Source organism: Paralichthys olivaceus, chromosome 22 (genome assembly GCF_024713975.1).
Source record: "Paralichthys olivaceus isolate ysfri-2021 chromosome 22, ASM2471397v2, whole genome shotgun sequence".
Classification (NCBI taxonomy): Eukaryota; Metazoa; Chordata; class Actinopteri; order Pleuronectiformes; family Paralichthyidae; genus Paralichthys; species Paralichthys olivaceus.
In genome coordinates this window covers 12,616,263-12,634,308 of record NC_091114.1, presented here as the reverse complement: position 1 = coordinate 12,634,308, position 18,046 = coordinate 12,616,263, and the positions used below count along the sequence as shown (strand labels likewise).

General features: G+C 41.0%; 2 long non-coding RNA genes across 19 annotated transcripts in view; both read right to left on the bottom strand.

The window, feature by feature from the left end:
- The window catches only part of LOC109634800 (uncharacterized), a 105,565-nt gene extending 96,187 nt beyond the window's left edge, over window positions 1-9,378 (bottom strand). For both annotated transcript variants that reach the window (XR_011239927.1, XR_002203085.2), the window contains exon 1: window positions 9,127-9,378. This is a non-coding gene — a long non-coding RNA (uncharacterized lncRNA). The remainder of the gene's footprint in view (window positions 1-9,126) is intronic.
- A 730-nt stretch (window positions 9,379-10,108) lies between these two features.
- Window positions 10,109-18,046, bottom strand: part of LOC109634681 (uncharacterized) — a 106,629-nt gene continuing 98,691 nt past the window's right edge. For 3 of the 17 annotated variants that reach the window (XR_011239928.1, XR_011239940.1, XR_011239935.1), the window contains 5 exons: window positions 17,884-17,971; window positions 14,382-14,451; window positions 14,014-14,141; window positions 13,405-13,441; window positions 10,116-11,500 (listed from right to left, as the gene is read on the bottom strand). This is a non-coding gene — a long non-coding RNA (uncharacterized lncRNA). Of the gene's footprint in view, window positions 11,501-13,404; window positions 13,442-14,013; window positions 14,452-17,883; window positions 17,972-18,046 lie in introns of all 17 variants that reach the window. The other 14 variants (XR_011239931.1, XR_011239941.1, XR_011239944.1 and 11 more) reach the window with 9 other exon arrangements.

Below are 18,046 nucleotides of genomic sequence, written 5' to 3'. Positions count from 1 at the left end.
AGCAGGTAAACTTGAATCTCTTTTACTTCAACTCCCGACGTAAATTGCTTCTCTTACATCTTCAGCTGCTAAATGCTACATTATGCTAAAAAGAGAGTTGCTTACTTCTTTGATGCTGGGTATATCTGAACTGAAACTGTAGAGCTGTAGTCCTGAAAATGAAAGACAGAAGCACAAAGAAGCTAAAAGGCTCTGCAGAGAATTTGATCATAATGCAGTAAAAGAAACATCTTGACACATAATCCTTTAATCACTTATTTAAATAGCAATTGTATCATCTTTTGATAATGAAAGAGGGTTGGACAATCTATTAACTGTTAATAATAGAGGTAAAATGAGTGTTTCCGTTTCCCTGCTCGTCTTTGTGTTGATATTCTCTTTTAAATGCAGACAACACTTTTGCAATTATACAAAGCATCAACTTTCTCCTCTTGCCTACTGATGCTCGGCACTCCTCTCTGCAGTTCACTTGCTTGATGTCTCCCGAGATAATTTGATGGGAAATTTATTTCATTTACACATCATACCACACTGGCTGTAATTAATTGTTCTGCTGTTCGGTGTACAATAGTTCACTAACTCCTCTGTGTAACTACAGGCTTGTTATTGTTCCGTGATATGTGGCGCCAAGCTGACACTGGGAACAGATGCTGTTGTCACCTAAAATGTCCATGTCACTTCAAAACAAAGAATCCCTTGAATAAATAATAACAGCGATGGTGTTTAAATGATTCCAGTTCTTTCCTCATCAGTGAAATACAAATTCTTCTCATCACCCTCCTGGGCTGAGAGTGGATGATAAGTTTGTTTTTGACATTAACTGGAATATTAAACCAGAAATATAGGAATGTTATGTATAAAATGCTAAAATGTTATTCTAAACAGGCTTCTAATTTCTAACAATTGGCATATTCATGGTTCCCACCATTTATGGTTTAAGGTTAAGTTGATTTATCTATTACATAAAAAACAATTATGCATTTTGGAACAAAAAAACAAACCTAAATATCAATACCAGCTTCATTCAGGTCAACTTTAATGCTAAATGTCCATGTTCTTTGCTGCATAAGAGAAATGCAAATTTGACTGCAGTGAGCCTTCTATTAAAATGGCCAGTAGAGCCAGACTGATTTTGATTTTTGGGAGCCGGCGCCAGTACGGATATTAGGGTGGACAATATATCTGATATCTGACAAAGAAATGTAATTGAGGCTTGATATTTTACAGTTTAACAATTAAATGTATCATAGGCACAAAAACAAATCATATAGAATTTGAATTTAGAAAATAAACCTTTTTCTGATGTAATCATGAATGCACATCTTTCCTGCATTAATTCTGTAAATCAAAGTTTATATCTTTAAACATAAATGTAGAAATTGTGAAAGGCTCACATCAGACATTTCAAACTTTGAGAACATCTAGCTCCAAATCAATGAAGGACATTTCACAACTTTCTTTTCTCCTGACATAGCTCAAATTGGTTTAGTGTCCCTGTAATGCGCCATTATCCACTGACTTCTTAAGCACTTTATTAGGAACACCGTGGCATGGATTGAATTGAGGCTGTCATAAGAGCAAAGGGACACAATTCTAGTGTGGTGTTCCTTACAAAGAGTGATTGTTTACACATATTATGGGACAGGAGAGTTATTCTATGGATTAAGACTAAGCAGGCAGTCTTCACCTTGAGTGCAGCGTTAGGGAGGTGATAACACATCACTGTTTGCTGCTGTAATTGATCTAATTCCATTGCCCTTCATACTCCACAGCTCCCTTTAGTTCAGTCTCTTCCTTAAAATACTTTGCCAGTTTATAGACCGATGCAGCTCTGCCAGAGAAAAACACTCCTGCAGACAAACATGCCCTCCAACCATTATTCTTTGTCTTCATGGAATCTGAAGGATGCAGAATGCAGAGCCCTGAGCCTCGCTGTTATTGTTGTTCCCGAGCTATTGAATAATTAAAGTCATATTTGACTGACTGATCATTATCAGAGAAGCAATGAATTACTTACTCAATACTTTCATTATACATGTTAATTTTGTGGTTTACATTCATCTCACTGTTCCGCACTTGGATTTAATGGTACTTTTAGTCCCAAAACCATAAGGCACAACATATCTGTGTACATGGAGGGATTACTGAACAGGCACCAACACAAGGGCACAAGAGGTCTGGAGGCCCCTGGACCAGTGCCGCTGTTAGAAGTGACGAACAGTTTTTGTTGATGAGTCAACCACAAAGAGACACAATACGAATACAAAGACACACAAACTGACTTTACAGACAACTAGAAAGAGAAGCTGAATGACAACAAAAAGACACATAATGATGTAAACTGAACCGACCAGAATAAACATGAGGAATCAGTCCAGTGTTAGCAGCTAGAGAAGCTCCTAACATGTCTTTGCCCAGTGGTCCACGGTCTCACACCCTACCCTGAATGCATTTTATGAATTTGGATCCCTCTGTTTGAGGTCTGGACAAGAACAGGGCTGCAGTTTTCATAAATGTACATGATAGATATTATATCAATAAGGAAATAGATTACAGCATAACTAACTGTATTCTGAGGTCCCTAAATGCAACACTATTTAAACTTTAACTATATGTATATACGTAAATATATATATGTATATGTAGTATTAGGGTGTGACTATATGATGTACTGATATTTTATAGAATTAATTGCTCATTTTTTCCATTGAACATTGTAAAACTCTACGATCGTTATTTTACTAAAACAGCAAATATATTAGTGAAGCTACAACCTGTGAAGTTGATATTTTGCTTCAATGATGACTCAATCATCAAAACACTCTTCGATTCATTTTCTGCTGATCGGTTGAGTTATTAATTGTTTTAGCTGTAAATTAACAACTTATTTCATTTAATTACAGGAAAAAAAAAAATCCACTGAATTTCTGGATACTTCCACCATCACGGTTTATTATTCTGATGCCTGATTACAAGGTGCACCTGCTGAAAGGCATCTCTGGGGTTTCATTTTCATTCTGCTGACTGCAGCTTCTACCTCCTAATTGTCAAGTCTTTTCCTACGTTAGTGCAGCCGCCATAGTTACCACTGTATAAAGAGTTTCACAATTAATATAGAAAACAGAGTTTGGGATAATCACAACGTCTAATCTATCTATTATTTGATTTAAATGTTACTAAGTGGAGAAATTGCATGTGGATAATTGTTTTTCATACTTTATTTTCTATTTAAGACAGAGCTCCCAATCTTACAATACTCTATAAGTTGGCTGCCACAGTGGTGGTGATAAAATATAACTATATAGACCAAGGAATATGAATAAGGTAGTAAAAAATCAAACTGGCAAGACAAGCACTATGATTTAGAGGTGATGAAAAAGCATATGAAGAATAATGAGTGCAGAGACTGTAAAGATGGACAACGTGACTGGTCCCCAACGTCGAGGCATTGATCGCCACCTGTTGGCCAGCTGCAGTAAAATACAGGACAAATAATTTAATGTCGTCCTTATCACACTGATTTATGATCAAGTGTTCATGTTAAGTTTAGTTTTATTTTGAAAGAAGCTACCACTAAAATTATAACGATTGAAAAAAAGCGTAAATATAAATATATCTGATATCTTTGTTTAGTCACTGTCTGGACGATGTGCTTCGTCTGAACTTAGACATCACAAGCAGAAAAGTTGCGGTCTCCTTGGGCTGACATGTAAAGTGACTTTGTCACTGCTGAGCTGCAGGTTCGTTGCTCATTGAAGCAAATTTGACAAGAGACGTGGAGGTCGAGAGAAAGACAAGCCAATGTGGGAATGACTCGTTATATAAGGTCTGTTAAAAACTTAATATGAGTGAAGTGACACAAATTATGAAGAGGGCCATCTCTTCTGTGCGTTCCAATGCAGGCAAAGTTCACAAAAAGGGTTTGGGTCCCCTGCCATTATCTACTGTCATCGGAGCAAGGATGACGAGAAGGGACGTCTCTAATTAGCCCTTGTCAGCCAAATGACATTCTAATCACGTGTTTCTGGTAATTACTTCACTTTTTACGATCTCCCTGCTCATCTCAGGTTGGCATGATAGCACTTGTCACTAAAATGAACCTCTTAAAATGTATTTGGAGCTTACTGGCTAAAGCGATAGAAGGAGGGGATGTAAAAACGGAGGAAATAACTGCCTCGATCCTCTACTCTCAAGCCCTGAGGCGCACTAGTGTGGAAAAAAAAAAATCTTCTCATTTTATCATCTCCAGTGCATAAAATTGAGGAGTGTGTGATGTATTTACGTCGACTAACAGAGTCTTGACACTGGCAAGTCTGCACTTATCTGTTTGCACACCTTTTAGGTGGCTTTGCTTGATAGCCCTGCCGCCCTGAACTTCTACCAACTGAGCTGGTTATATGTGAAATTAAAAAGGGAAATTATTAAACAGCCGGCTGAAGCTAAACACGGTTCCTGGACACAGGCACAGAGAGAGTGATTCATTTTCATCCCATCTCAGCCTGACAAAATTGATTCAAGCATTTACATATGTTCACATATTTCAGAGATTGTGTTCAATTTTTATTTGTAAATCACAACATATACTCATGTCGAGGCGTTTCAGAGCTGCAGTTCAAATCCTTATGAAATAACCACATTTAAACATAAGGCGAGGGCTCGTACATCTAGAGACAAACCGGTATGGATTTTTTGGGGGCAGATTCTGTAAACAAATTTCCAACACACACACACACACACACACACACACACACACACACACACACACACACACACACACACACACACACACACACACACTACAAATAAGGAAACAATTCCAAAGCTGTTGTTATCAACGCCACAGAAATGTGATTGAGGTTTTATATCTTACAGTTCAACAGTAACATTATATTTATAAATTGCTTTTCCAATCTTAAGACATTACAGCTCCCTTTCACACACACAGCACTACTTCACACGGCTCTTTTTCTATCACACATTGTTTATAATGGTTCAGGCACTAGGGGCAGTTTGGGGTTGAGTATCTTGCAGAGTGAAGGAACTGGGGATCGAACCATATAGTCCATCTGGTTATTGGACAACCCTCTCTACCTAATGAATCACAGCCGCCCATATGAATAACTATAACAGAAAACACAAACACATCTAAATTGTTATACCTTTAAAACATTCAAACATATTTGAAAGGCTGGTATCGGCCATTTTCCGCCGCCAAACTTATAAGTCGGTCAGGTATCTATCAAGAATCTATATTTTTAGCAGGTAGAGTGAAGCAGGTGATTTAAAGAGACAAGACCATCCGAACGAAAATAAACATATATCGTGTCAAAAATTACTTTCACATTTAAATTTAGAGTAACTAACTAGTTTTCCCAACTTCGTATCCAACTAACCAACTAAACTTTCCTCTCACAGACAGCATGTGTGCTTACTGAAGAGCATCACTCACTTATTAGAAGCACTACTCTCGCTCTGGAGGTTACTCCAGGGAGATAACAACTTGTGCTCATTGCAGAGAGTATATACTGTGTGCCTACCTCCGAATAAAAAAAGAAAACACGACTCAAATGTTCAGTGTGTTTCTGCACAGACCTGCTGTGCCCTGCACCGGAACAAAGCTCCTCAATAAATCCTAAAACCTCTCCCTGCAGGGAATCATTAGTTGGGACACATGTGACATCATTTGAATCCGCGACCTTGCGAGCCTTACGGGACCACTGGATCGGTAGACACATCATTGAATAATACACAGCTCTCTCGCGTGGCGTCGCACAGGGGACGGCGCGGGGAAGTGGCAGAGCATTATGCTAAAATATGTACCATTTCCACTGTGGTCTGCTGGGCCTCGGCGGCTGTTGTTTGTGCCACGCTGGCTGTCTTGGCTTCTTGGGCTCACTCCGTCTCCGGCTCGGGCCTCATTATGTGTGACAGCGCTCTGAGAAAGCAGGTAGAGGCTGGAATGAAAGCGAGGGAGGGAGGAGGCTTGCTGCACGGAGACGGGGCCTTCTCTTCCTCCTCATATCATGGATGAATCAATTGATGCTGTTTTGTGCACTTTTTCTGCTGACCCAGCGAGAGGAGGGGGGGTGGTATTCGGCCAGTTGCCTACGGCATGGCAGCCTGAGTTTGAGTTTAGCTCACTCTGTCACTATTATACCCCCCTCCCACCCTCCTATCCTCATGCTTCTTGCTAGTGCAAGCACTCACACAGGAAATTTTGTTCACACACACACACACGTACACACACCATCCTTTTCCTCTAAAATGCATTTCTTGCCTGTGGAGTTATGGCATTGGACTGTCTGCTAGATATTAGGGTTGTGGGGGTAAATCTAGATGATGGATGATTTCTGTTGTGCTGTCAAAACCGGCGCTTGATAAAAGAACAACACAGGACAGACGCACAAGACAAACGGATGGTGGGGGGGAAAGGGAGAGAAAGCAAAACTCACATCAATATCTGCTCTTACCACATTCAAGACACTGAAGCAATTTGAATGAGGAAGTCTACGTAGCGTCGTTGGTGAGGGGGGTCTATTATTTACAATGACACTGTCGGATGCTTTTAAACCGACCAACACATAAAGCACGCCGCTCACAGCTGCACTTGCAAGGTAAACATTATTACAGGTCCTCAATCAAAATGTTTTCGCCTGCACGTTGTGTCAACTCGTCGGGCGTCTGCAGTTGACTGTGGGCAAAACAAACGCATTGCTGTCTTGTCTGCAAGAGGAATAAATATTGATATGCTCCAGTGGCCTGTGTGTGTTAATTAAATACATGCTTATTGAAATTCAATGACAGCTGGAATTTCACAGTGAGCAGGGGATCTCGCTTCTCCCCAAGAGTGTAAAACATAATTGGTTGACAGCAAAAAGTAACACACAATTAGTTAGGGAGGTTTAATTAATATTATTCAGGCGAGGTCCTCAGTTTAGATGCGTCCTACCGCGCGCTGCCTCTCTGTACAGATGCGGCAGATGTGGCGCTGGGAGCTCAAGGCGACTGGTTGATGCATACTACAGGGGTCCATGGTCGAAGCCGTAAACCCTCAGTGGAAACAAATGAGGGGAAATAAACAAATTCCCTTATGCACGATTTTTGTGGCATCCTTCTCTTGTTCTGAAGTTCTGTAAAAGCTTTTATCAGCAATCAATGTGTGAGTAGAAAAGTAGTGGACATAAAAAGTATTATACAACAGACTGAGGGTGTGGCTTTAGTAGGCAAAGTAGGTCATTAAGCTAAATGCTAAAAGTAACATGCTCGAAATGCTGATGTAAATTTTGTGCGGGCTTCACCATGTTAATTATTTCATTGTTGCACATTAGCATGCTAACATTTGCTACTAAGCAATAAAAATAAAGGACAGCTGAGGCTAATGGGAGTTTCATAGCAAATGTCAGAGCATCTGAAGTAGTTAGCCTCAGGAACCAGGAGAGGGCGTGTCAGCTTACTTCAGCAGCACAGGCGAATAAACATCAGGAAATATAAACAATAATGTAAAAAGATGTAGAAGATATTGAGGTTGCACAGACAAAAATATTGAAACTGCAGTCACACTGGGAGTATTGCACAGTTTAAATTAGATTTACACCTGAGATATTTCAGTCTGGAGCAAAGTGGTGGACAAACTGTCCCTCGAGCAACAGACTGTGAGATGCACTGACCAGTGACTTACACTTAAAGTTCCCCTCGAATGAAATCACTGGCTTCGCTGATGAAACCCAATTTACTGCTGAATATTTCACAAAGACCTTGGAAAAACTTTAATTCAAGAAGATTTTTAAAAAGTTAACTCACTGAGCATTTCCCCCAGCCAGTTCAACATAAAGCCATACACTTAATTCACGCTCACATCCCCCGTCACCAAGGCTGTCTCCTCTTTCTTCCCACAGCGGCATTGACACCTGGACTCCTCTGTGAATCATGTATCACACTCACTTAAATGGCCTCACACGGCTTATGGACAACAATCCGCTTTGTTTTGTGCTATTGTGCGACACATTAAAAAGCAATTTGCTGCCAGACCTATTGAACAGACCTGCAATTGTTCCCCCAACATCACTCCCCTGGTGGACTGTTATTGTCATTGAGTGGTTTGGGGGGGCATGGGGGCACCACTGACAGTGGGCGATTGGGAAATTTCAGGCTTTATTGAGCTGGGCTCCACAAAAGGCAAATGGAAGTGAGTTTGAAGAGAGGATTACTGAGATAATGTAGATACAAACACATAAACACCACTGAGCGTTCATTCATGTCCACGTCACGTACGAGCACAAAGAACTCAGAAAGAACTGCCAAAAAAAAGTCATAAGATAAATGACATTTCTGCTCTGCACTAGAATCAGATGCTTAGCTAACTTAACACTATCAACCTTAGAATACTTCATATGATCCAGGTCAGGGATGGAGAGTCTGAGCCTGAGAGAAAACTAACTGAGCCCGAACTGAACCCGTCAGGCATTCTGGTTTTTGAGTCCAAACCTTTCCTGACATGCACGGTTATCTTTTGTTTCCCCCGATTACAGATGTGCATGTGTAGAAAGAAAAAAAAAAAAGAAAAGCCCCACCAACATGGCCAACCTGAACATCATCTTAACAGCATAACTCATGGAAGATTTATTTTTTAGTCGTCAGTCAAAACACTATGAAAGATACCACAAAAAAAAAGGCACAAAATAAGAATTAAGAAGAAATATGATAATAGAACAATGAATATGATTTCTACTGCAGCCATGTGAAAGATTTAATCCAGAAGAATAACATTAAAACAGCCTAAGAGTTGTCTTAAATCATCCAAATAAGCTGTATCCAGTTTAGGACAACAGCAGTGTGTACCGACAGATGTTCACAGTATATCATGACTCTGTGCTGTAGAAGCTGCAGAGTATAAAAACACTGTCAAAACTAAACAACTCATTCCTCCAGACCACAGCTCCCGAGCTTGGTACAGTACTCAGACACAATCCCACTACTTCATCCCCATCCAGCATCACACCCACACACAGAACCACCACATCTGCATAAACAGTGTTAGCAATAAGGCAACACAAACACATCTTCACAAACAACAGCACACATTATTCACAAAAACACACTGCTAACAGATAAATCAAAGATATTTACCTGGAGAACACGTGGTTCCTGCATCTGTCCAGGTAACTTCCGTGTTGACCCGAGAACCCGGTCCCTCTCGCTGGCAGTAGCCGGCTCTCAGCCTCCCCCCACGGCCTCCAGCTCGAGCCATGCAGTCCTTCCATCAGCCCTCCTCGCCCCCGTCCCTCCAGAACAGCTGTCCGCCTCACCTGGGCCTGATCCCGGGTGGTGACTGATCGGGAGAAGGCCCGTTTCTCCCTCCCAGGTGTAGCTAGCTAGGTGCTAGCTGCACGTGCACCGGCTGTGAAAACGAGCGGGGTTTGAGGTTATCCAGGTAACCGCAGGTTTCACCGCAGAGTTCAGTCTTTGCAGGTCAATTCACCATCAAAGTTAATTAAGGTTAATTAAAGACACATGTCAACAAACCAGCTACTGACCAATCAGATCACAGGGAAACCATCATCTACAGCAGACCCACCTATTCCTGGCCCTCGTGGACCATCTAACTGGAAACAGCGCCATGATGTGTATTGTGCCGGACTGATAGTTTTGTGTTGTTCATTGTTGTCACTGTTTCTGTGATCGTGTTGTGTTCAGCTGTGAAGTGCGTTTGTTACTGAAGCTCTTTGTTTTTCCCACATCAATGAACGTGTCACGGGTGGGGCACGTGACCGTTTGGACCAATGGTGGGGGCGGGGCGTGGCTGGTTCCCCATTGGCCGGTTGTCAACAGGTTGGGGCGTGAATGAGGAAGTGTCGGGGGTGAGGTTCTACAGGGACACACGTGTTTACTGTAGAATGAATAAAGTGCAGCAGATAGATGATAATAATAATAAAGGTTTATTATTATTATTTGATCAACATGATGAGAAATAAAAGCTCAAGTGTCTTTGTCATGTTTTTTTATTTCAATAAATCTACACACCATTTAACATTTCACTTGATTATGAAAGAACATTCACTACTCCTCTTACCTTTAATTGACGTATCCCACACTTCCTGCCACTTGAGAGTCCATGAGGAAACGAGTGTTTTGTCCAACGCTTTTATTTTCAACAGACAATGTGTGCCATCATGAACTGTGCTGTGTGTGACTACAAATAAAGAAAAGTGGTCCAAAGCAGAATCACACCTTTTCAATTCATGAAGAGGGAACGTTGAACAACAACAGAACAGGGCTTACATGTAATTAATAAAACAACATGTGGGACAAGTAGGTTGAGCCATTACAATAACAACTGAATGAAAAGTATACTATACTATTCAATATGTGGTTCCTGGTATGGTGCTTTTGACCTTTTTATATTATTGTTAAGTGGAGATTTATTTTATTCATCCCACAAGGGGGAATTGAAATGACAATTACATTTGTATTATGTCCTGATGATGATATCATGAACCGCACGTTCAGTATGCTTGTTGCTCAACATTTCTCCTGACTGGGCAGATGGTCCCACCATATCTTAACTGTAACTTGGCACAGTCGTCCCTTAAGCTTTCTCCAGATGTCAAAATTAAAGCACACTCGAGTGAAGTAATACACCAAGTGCATAAAGAGGGTGGGATTTATTTATTTGAGCATTTCCAAAACCAAGAATATAAGGGCAAAAGAACATGGATTCAGATATAAACATAGTGTGACTAGTAGCAAACAAAAGGCACAGCACAAAATCATGAGGCTTTATGATAACAAATACTCAGGACAAATCATTAATATGAGATCTGTGTGGATATATATTCTTAATCGATGAGCAACTAGAGAAGATACATTTCTGCCCCACACTCGCATCATCAGCCTCTTTTAACACAATATGTGTTCATGACATGATCCTCATTTTACTCATGTCCCGATGCCAGGGCCACAATCCTTCAGAGGCTGCACTGGAAAAACTTGGCTGTCCCATTTCCAAGGCTTCATCGAACACAGCGGACAAATGCATCCTTCCATTTTCCCGAACATGAAGGATTAACGTAGCTTCATTAGCTGGTGACTGTTGTCGTTCCAGCCAGCTAAAGGTCGCTGGTTTGAAATAAGAAGGCTGTTTATTTCCACTTCTGTCTGTGTGAAAGATAAACATTTAAAAAGGCAAACGTGCCTCTGGTGTTTTCTGTTAACTGCAGGCTGTGTTTGCTGTGCAAGAATGGAGAGCTCAACATTAGCAGCTTAACTCAGGGGACGGGGCTCACAATAGGTCAGCGTATCCTAAAATTCATACAACCATCCAGACGGGGGCGGTTGAAGAACTGGTTCCAACCTGAGGCTGAGAAGATACTGAATCCAAGGTTTCCAGTTAAGATCCTGGTGGATTTGCCAAGCCGGCTGCTGCACTGTCAGATAAGAGGCCTCTATCAAAATTCATTCCATCGCCGATGTCGTCGACACACACCATCCCAATCCATTAAATCTACAAGATATAAAAACCCTTGCTGTTATAATTGTCATATCAGAAGCATATTTTCTTCCTCTAATAAAATACAACCGTGCGAGATCCGTGACCAATGATTTGATGTCTTCATATTATGATTAATTTCACATCTGGTCACAGGAGTGATTATATTATTGATGTAGTCACTGTCAATTTGCTGAGGGTATAATAGTAGTGGTTCTTGGAAAATGATTAGACTATTAACCACAGAAGGAACAAAGAAAGATTAGTGTTTGCTGAGGCAGCCCGACAGTATCTGAGGTTTATTATCCCGTGTTGTGTGTGAGTGTCATCGCCAAACCTTTTCCACTGCATTATATATGATTTACTGCAGTTTAATCTTGTATTATCTTTAACTTTACTGAAAGGGCCATGATGTAGTTCAAGGTATATTTCTAGTCCTGATGACCACTTCACAGTAGTTTTCTCACTTTCTCTATCACACTTCAATCTCACACTAGCAGCTCAGACGTCAGGCAACAACGTGGGGTTCAGTGCTCACAGACACTTGAAAATGCGGAACGACGGACACTGCGACTCGCTGTGAATTTTGCAGACATTTTAATAGTAGGCAGGAAAAGGTCCAGGAAATGTCCAAACCAACTGACTCGGACATTTGCGTTGTTACGCACAGCCTGTGTTTGATTGTCACAAATTAGTTAAGTAGTAAATCTGAACAACCCTACTCATTAGTTTAGAAGCCTCAGTTCTATTGAGTCGTGATTCATCATATTATTTTGAAACAGCTTTATCTGATTTGTTTAAAAAGGAGATGCAGCGGAGGATCATTTTGCCAACACTTTTAAATAACCAGAGGACAAAGGGGAAGTTGCCACAGGCAAAAGTAAAGACCCTGCAGCTGAGATTCCACCAATTAGCAAAGACTTTCCTCCACCTTGGCACTCGGACAGATTTATCACAGCGTAAGGACAGAAGACATTAAGATAAACTTTGAGCTTTGCTTTTTTTCCAGCACAGATGATAATTTTCCAGGCAATTAAGATGCAATGCGTTATAGCAGGTGGGGTCAGTGCATGCTCATGGGAAACTCTGCGTGATGAAACCAGCTCAGTGCTGTTGTGGGCCATGAAAAAAAAAGAAGAGGAAAAGCTGCTCGTCAGCTGTCCTACAAGCTCGGGTAATTGACCCAGCTTTGAGACACATCAGTGATATCAAAGAGTCATTAAGTTCTTTCAAATTATATTCCCTCATGAAATGTTTCCTGGATGTTGCATTTTTTAAAACCGCGTCTGTAACAATTCTGTCGTTATCCGTCTCAAAGTCACTGACAATATTCTGCGCGGCTTCTTCTGACCAAATTGAAAAGTCATGAGACATGTCCGCATGTACACAACATTGAGCGCACATACTTACCATTGCATAGAATGTGGTTTTTTTTGCTTCACTTATTGAAGTAATATCGCAGCATGTTATGGAAAAATTGAGCAAGGCTTCAATAAGACATGTACTTGAGCACTGGCAGCTGGAGGGCCGTGCGCATGCTTTAGCTGCTTAACTGGATGCACACAAGCTGCACTGCGGAAGTGAAGGATTGATAAGACTGTGATTCAGGAGGATAACACAGTTCACTGCTTCAATTAGACAATTTTTAATATGTTGTGTCCCATTATTTATTCTTGTGATTCTCACTTAAACAGGAAGGTCAGAAGTCAAACCAGTCACATGTGAATATACAACATCTGTCAATGTGGTTTAATTGAATCTATTTCTCATTCTTGCATCTGGCACAGTTCTTGCGAAAAGTTATCAAGTAACTAAAATCATCGTGGTCACTTTTTTATGAAACTGTTGCAAATTAAGTGAAACAACATTTTACGAGGGTCTGAGCTGAGAAACAGCAAACCCATATTTTAATCAGTTACCTTCTGCACAATTGGCTCCAAACTGCTGGAACAGGATCTGGCAAAAGAGAATTGAACATTGATGACTCAAAACACTAAACAGTGTCCATTGTCAGCTCATTTGTGCATTTTACTACTTGAAAGATGTTTCCTTTGGAACCGAACTGGATCCGAAATAAATGAAAAATTCATTCCAAGTGTGGATGTGGTACATGAAACAAAGAACCCACTAATATGTACGGTATCAAAGGAAACATAAAAGTATAACAACCTTCATTGTGGCTGGCTCCTGCAAACACACACCATCTGTGTGGATGAAATTCTGTTTGCCTGAAACTAGCCAAGATCTCTCTTTTCCAGAAAGCAACAGAAACATGAAATCTTTGTATGTTTACCTTCGCTAATAGAATCCATGTTGTTTTCCTTCCTGTGAACATGTATGAACATTCCAGCATCTAACATGTGTGGAGGCTTTGAGGCAGTGGCTCAACCATATGGAAATGCTTGAAGACATTTGCATTGAAGAATACAATTTATTTATTTATTTCTAACTTTGAAGTTTGTTTTCAGAAATATCTCAAGAACTACACGATGGGTTTGAATTACATTTTTGTCTTAATATTCATTCACCCGTTTTTTTCCCTCGAGCACCAACTCCATATCCCATCCAATAACATGGTGACTTCATGGTTTGTGACCTATACTTCAGGCAGCCACCAGGATGAATAGTTCAGAGCAACAGGAGCATGAGTGAGGTCCTGTTAGTATTTAAAGCAGAATATTTAGAGCAGGTACGACATGAACAAACTGTGGCTGCTCTCAGGCCTTTAAACTGTTGGATTACAGCTTCAACAACATGATTATCACAGTTTGCAGGACTTTAAAATAAATAGACGAACAAACAAAAACATACTCAAGATTTAATTGGTATCACTGAGGACCATGATATCCTTTGATATGGTTTAATTAAAATCACAAGGGGTTGCGTGTGACAATACCTGTGACCTTATTAAAAGGTTTTCAAGCAACATGAATCCAACAGGAGCCCCTTGGTTCACCGATGGATCTCTTCAACGAAAACAGAAAGCACATTCATCACGTGTACATACATAATAGAATTCAATACAATCGCTGAATTTAAACCCTGATGATGTCATCTGGAGGACGCTGACAACAGGTTTTCTAAAATACAGCTGAGAGGAGAAGAGCAGAAATGAGCTTTGATGCTTGAAAACATGATTTTTAAAACTGTTTGCGCAGTGCATATTTAACGACGCTTTCCAGTATTTCAAAACAAAACCTGAATCTATATTATGAGGGTGTTTGTCCTTTGCGGCCCGGATAAATGTATTAAACTAACACTGTCGGCTCTTTCTAATATTTGGGAAGGTTATAAGGAGTTCAGTAGCACGCAGACAAAACAAAAACCCTGACACATCCTTTCATTGTTCACAGCAGCACCCTGAGACGCTCCAATTTGGTAGTTTCATTTGTGAATGAGACACAGAGGACAGGCTCATGCATATATATCCAGCGTACAGCTCAGAGTTTTCTAGCCGTAGCGTCGTTAAAGTGGAAAAAGGCTATAAAATGCTTCTTTCTCCAAGGGCGTTCCTGATATAATAGACTATTGCTTTCCACCGTACAGTTTATCCTAGATGAGAAGGGACGGCAGCGTTACCATTACCTTACCGAGTTCTGTCTGAGCCTTTTCCTTTTTGGTTGTATTCATAACCCGACACATTTCACTCATCTTCCACGCTAAATAATTTAGCAGCACAAACCGTATTAATGGGGGCGATCCATCTCTGGTAGATGGGAGCTGCAGAGTGGTTATTTATGTACAATACCAACCGGGGAATTAAGCATTGTATTTCAAATGAAGACAAGTTGAAAAATGTGGGGATTCTGAACTGGGAAGGCCTTTTGGTTTAGTTTTTTTTTTTCTCACAATGTGCGAAGAAACAAGCTGTGAGTGAAAAGTTACATCGGTAACTTAGACAGGAACAGAGAAATCCCTCATGTATAAACAGGACATGTGACGATGCGATGGTGTGCATGCATGTTTAAAAATAACAGACAAACTATGTTATATGAACAGATTGTGATATTTAACTTTCTCTCATGCGCTTTCAGAAAACTGACATATTGTTCAGCCAACTCACACAGAGAATTTTTTTATAGCTGCTTTCAGACCTGCACTGAAGTCTGAACATTTCCCTGCGTAGTTTTCCGAGTCAGTTGCTCCGGATATTTTGCAAAACTTTTCCTGCCGAGCGAGCCCATGACAGAATATATAGGAAACTTGACACCTGCTGCGTTCTTCATATGTAAAAGGCAAAGTCTGAAAAATTATGTTTGGACAGTAGACTGTATATAAAGAAGGACGACAAGTCTGTACTGCCCACCAGTCCCCAGAAATGAAGCCAAAATATACCAGATACGAGCGCCGCCATCTTTGAAGTCTGAGCGTAAGGAATGTGGGGGTGAAGCCACGGTAGGGAGGTCCCATCATTTTTATAGCGTCAAATAACTAATTAAAATCAAAGTTACTGTGTAAATGAGTATTTGAACAAACAGTGTGATAACTGAAACCATCTGAGAACAATTCATCTGATGTATACTTTTTAGTTCAGTCCCCGTCCCATCCACTAACATGGAGGAGCCACCAGGTGGGAATCCATACTCTTTGGCTTCACTTTTGAGGTCATGTCGTCCATCTTTGTTTACAGTCTGTGATCCAGACATTCTCCTGAGTTCATCTCCTCCACTGAGCTTTGCGGAGAGAAGAATGAGAGTGGCGATAATAATCCCCCACATTAGATGCCAATGCCTGCAGTTACATGGAATCTACAACCCTCTGCAGCCATATCCCGACAAAGCATGTCTGCCATCGCAGTCTATACACAATCTAGTGAACTGGATAAACCCAGCAATCCACCTGACTCACACACACAAACCTACGAGCTGTGCAGCAGATAGTTATTAACTTAAGCACATCACACTCTCAAAAATTCATGACTTGGAGCAGACTGTTCTCGTCAAATGTTCCGCAGGTCTGATGAGCAGGAATACACAATTAATGCAGATGCAAATACGGCGAAGAGGATGAATGACAACAACGCAACGGCAGAAAATTAGCATCCAGCGAATGTCATGATGGTGCCCACACGCCGAGCAATAAAACAGCCAGCAGTCTCAGCATCCGCGCCGCTTCCTGATATTGCCTAAGCACACAAACCAGCGAGTGTTTGCAGCTGTTTTACATTTATTTACAGCAGAGTTTGCAAATCGGGAAAAGGGTGAAGAGGTTCGGATCTTAAGCAGCCCCGCGTTATTGCAAAGGTTGCATTGTTTATACTGCATTCATTTGAGTGTAGTCAACAGTATCTAAAATATTATATTAATATGATTTCCTCTTAGTTTTGAAGTCAGCAGAGATCAAAAGCTTAACTTTGGCAAGTCGGGGAACAGTGATTATCCCTGTTTATTTATTTAACTTTAGTGGAAAGTCACAGCTGTGTGTGTGTGTGTGTGTGTGTGTGTGTGAGCCAGAGGAGGATCCAGGGACATAAATCCAGTGACAAAGAGCCTCGCAGCTCTGCAGCGACCAAACAAACAGGAGACTCTGCATGAAACTTGTGTTCATGAGTGTGCAGCTCTCATCTCCACGGTGCTGGACCCAGGATTTAGTGGAGATTAAACAGATACAGAGACACTGAGGTGCAGAGAGATCCGAACAAAACTTTAACAAAACTGTACAACTTTCGTTTAGAACGCGAATCTGCCACACGTTATAGTCAAAGGCTGAGAGGTCTCACACAAGTTAATGCATTAATGGAAAAGACAAATGCAAAAGCCACAACCACATGACACAACTGCCAGAGATACGACACAACTAGAAAATGAACCGTCGTTCGTGAAAACACGGTCAAGCCAACTGCCGCTTAGGATTTGATGCTTGTCTACTCGAGTTGTTATGCTGCACGTGCTCGGAGCGTCCGGAACAGAAACACTTTTTCTCACGCGAGTCACCCAGGAGTCTTCATCTACTCCCTATCACAACTCCCAAGTACACTTACAAGAGCCCTACAGAGGCTCTGAGGGGGGCACCCTTATTAGACTCTTCATCTGTAATTAACCTAAGATCCATCCTCTCCCTATCATCATGCTAATGATGCTAATCTAATACTCCTGAGTGATTTGTAATGTGCACAGGCCATCGATCATAGCTCACAGATAATGGCCTGGTCCAGTCCGAGATGTTCCATTGTGTCTCCATTAGAGCGCTGTGGGCGCCTCAGAGGACAGCGCTTTGTTAAACAGTCGATGCTTCGAGGAGCTTTCACACGTACGTTGTCGGACTTTTCGGTTTAGTCCGAACCAAAGTAACAGACCATGTAATGTCCAATTGACAACATTTTATTTCGAACGAAAGAATCTGGATCAAACTGAACTATGATTTGGTTCATTGGCTCATTCACATTGTAATTATCTCACCTTCATTTTGTGGAATTTGTTGAAGCTTCCTCTGAGCAGAAGTCACCTGAAGAGAGCCCCAGTGATCTCAATGAGCAGCGCCCTCTGGCTGTTGAAAACAGAACAACATTATGATGAGTGGGATCATTAAATCCAAAACTGAATTACATCTTTTAACAAATCT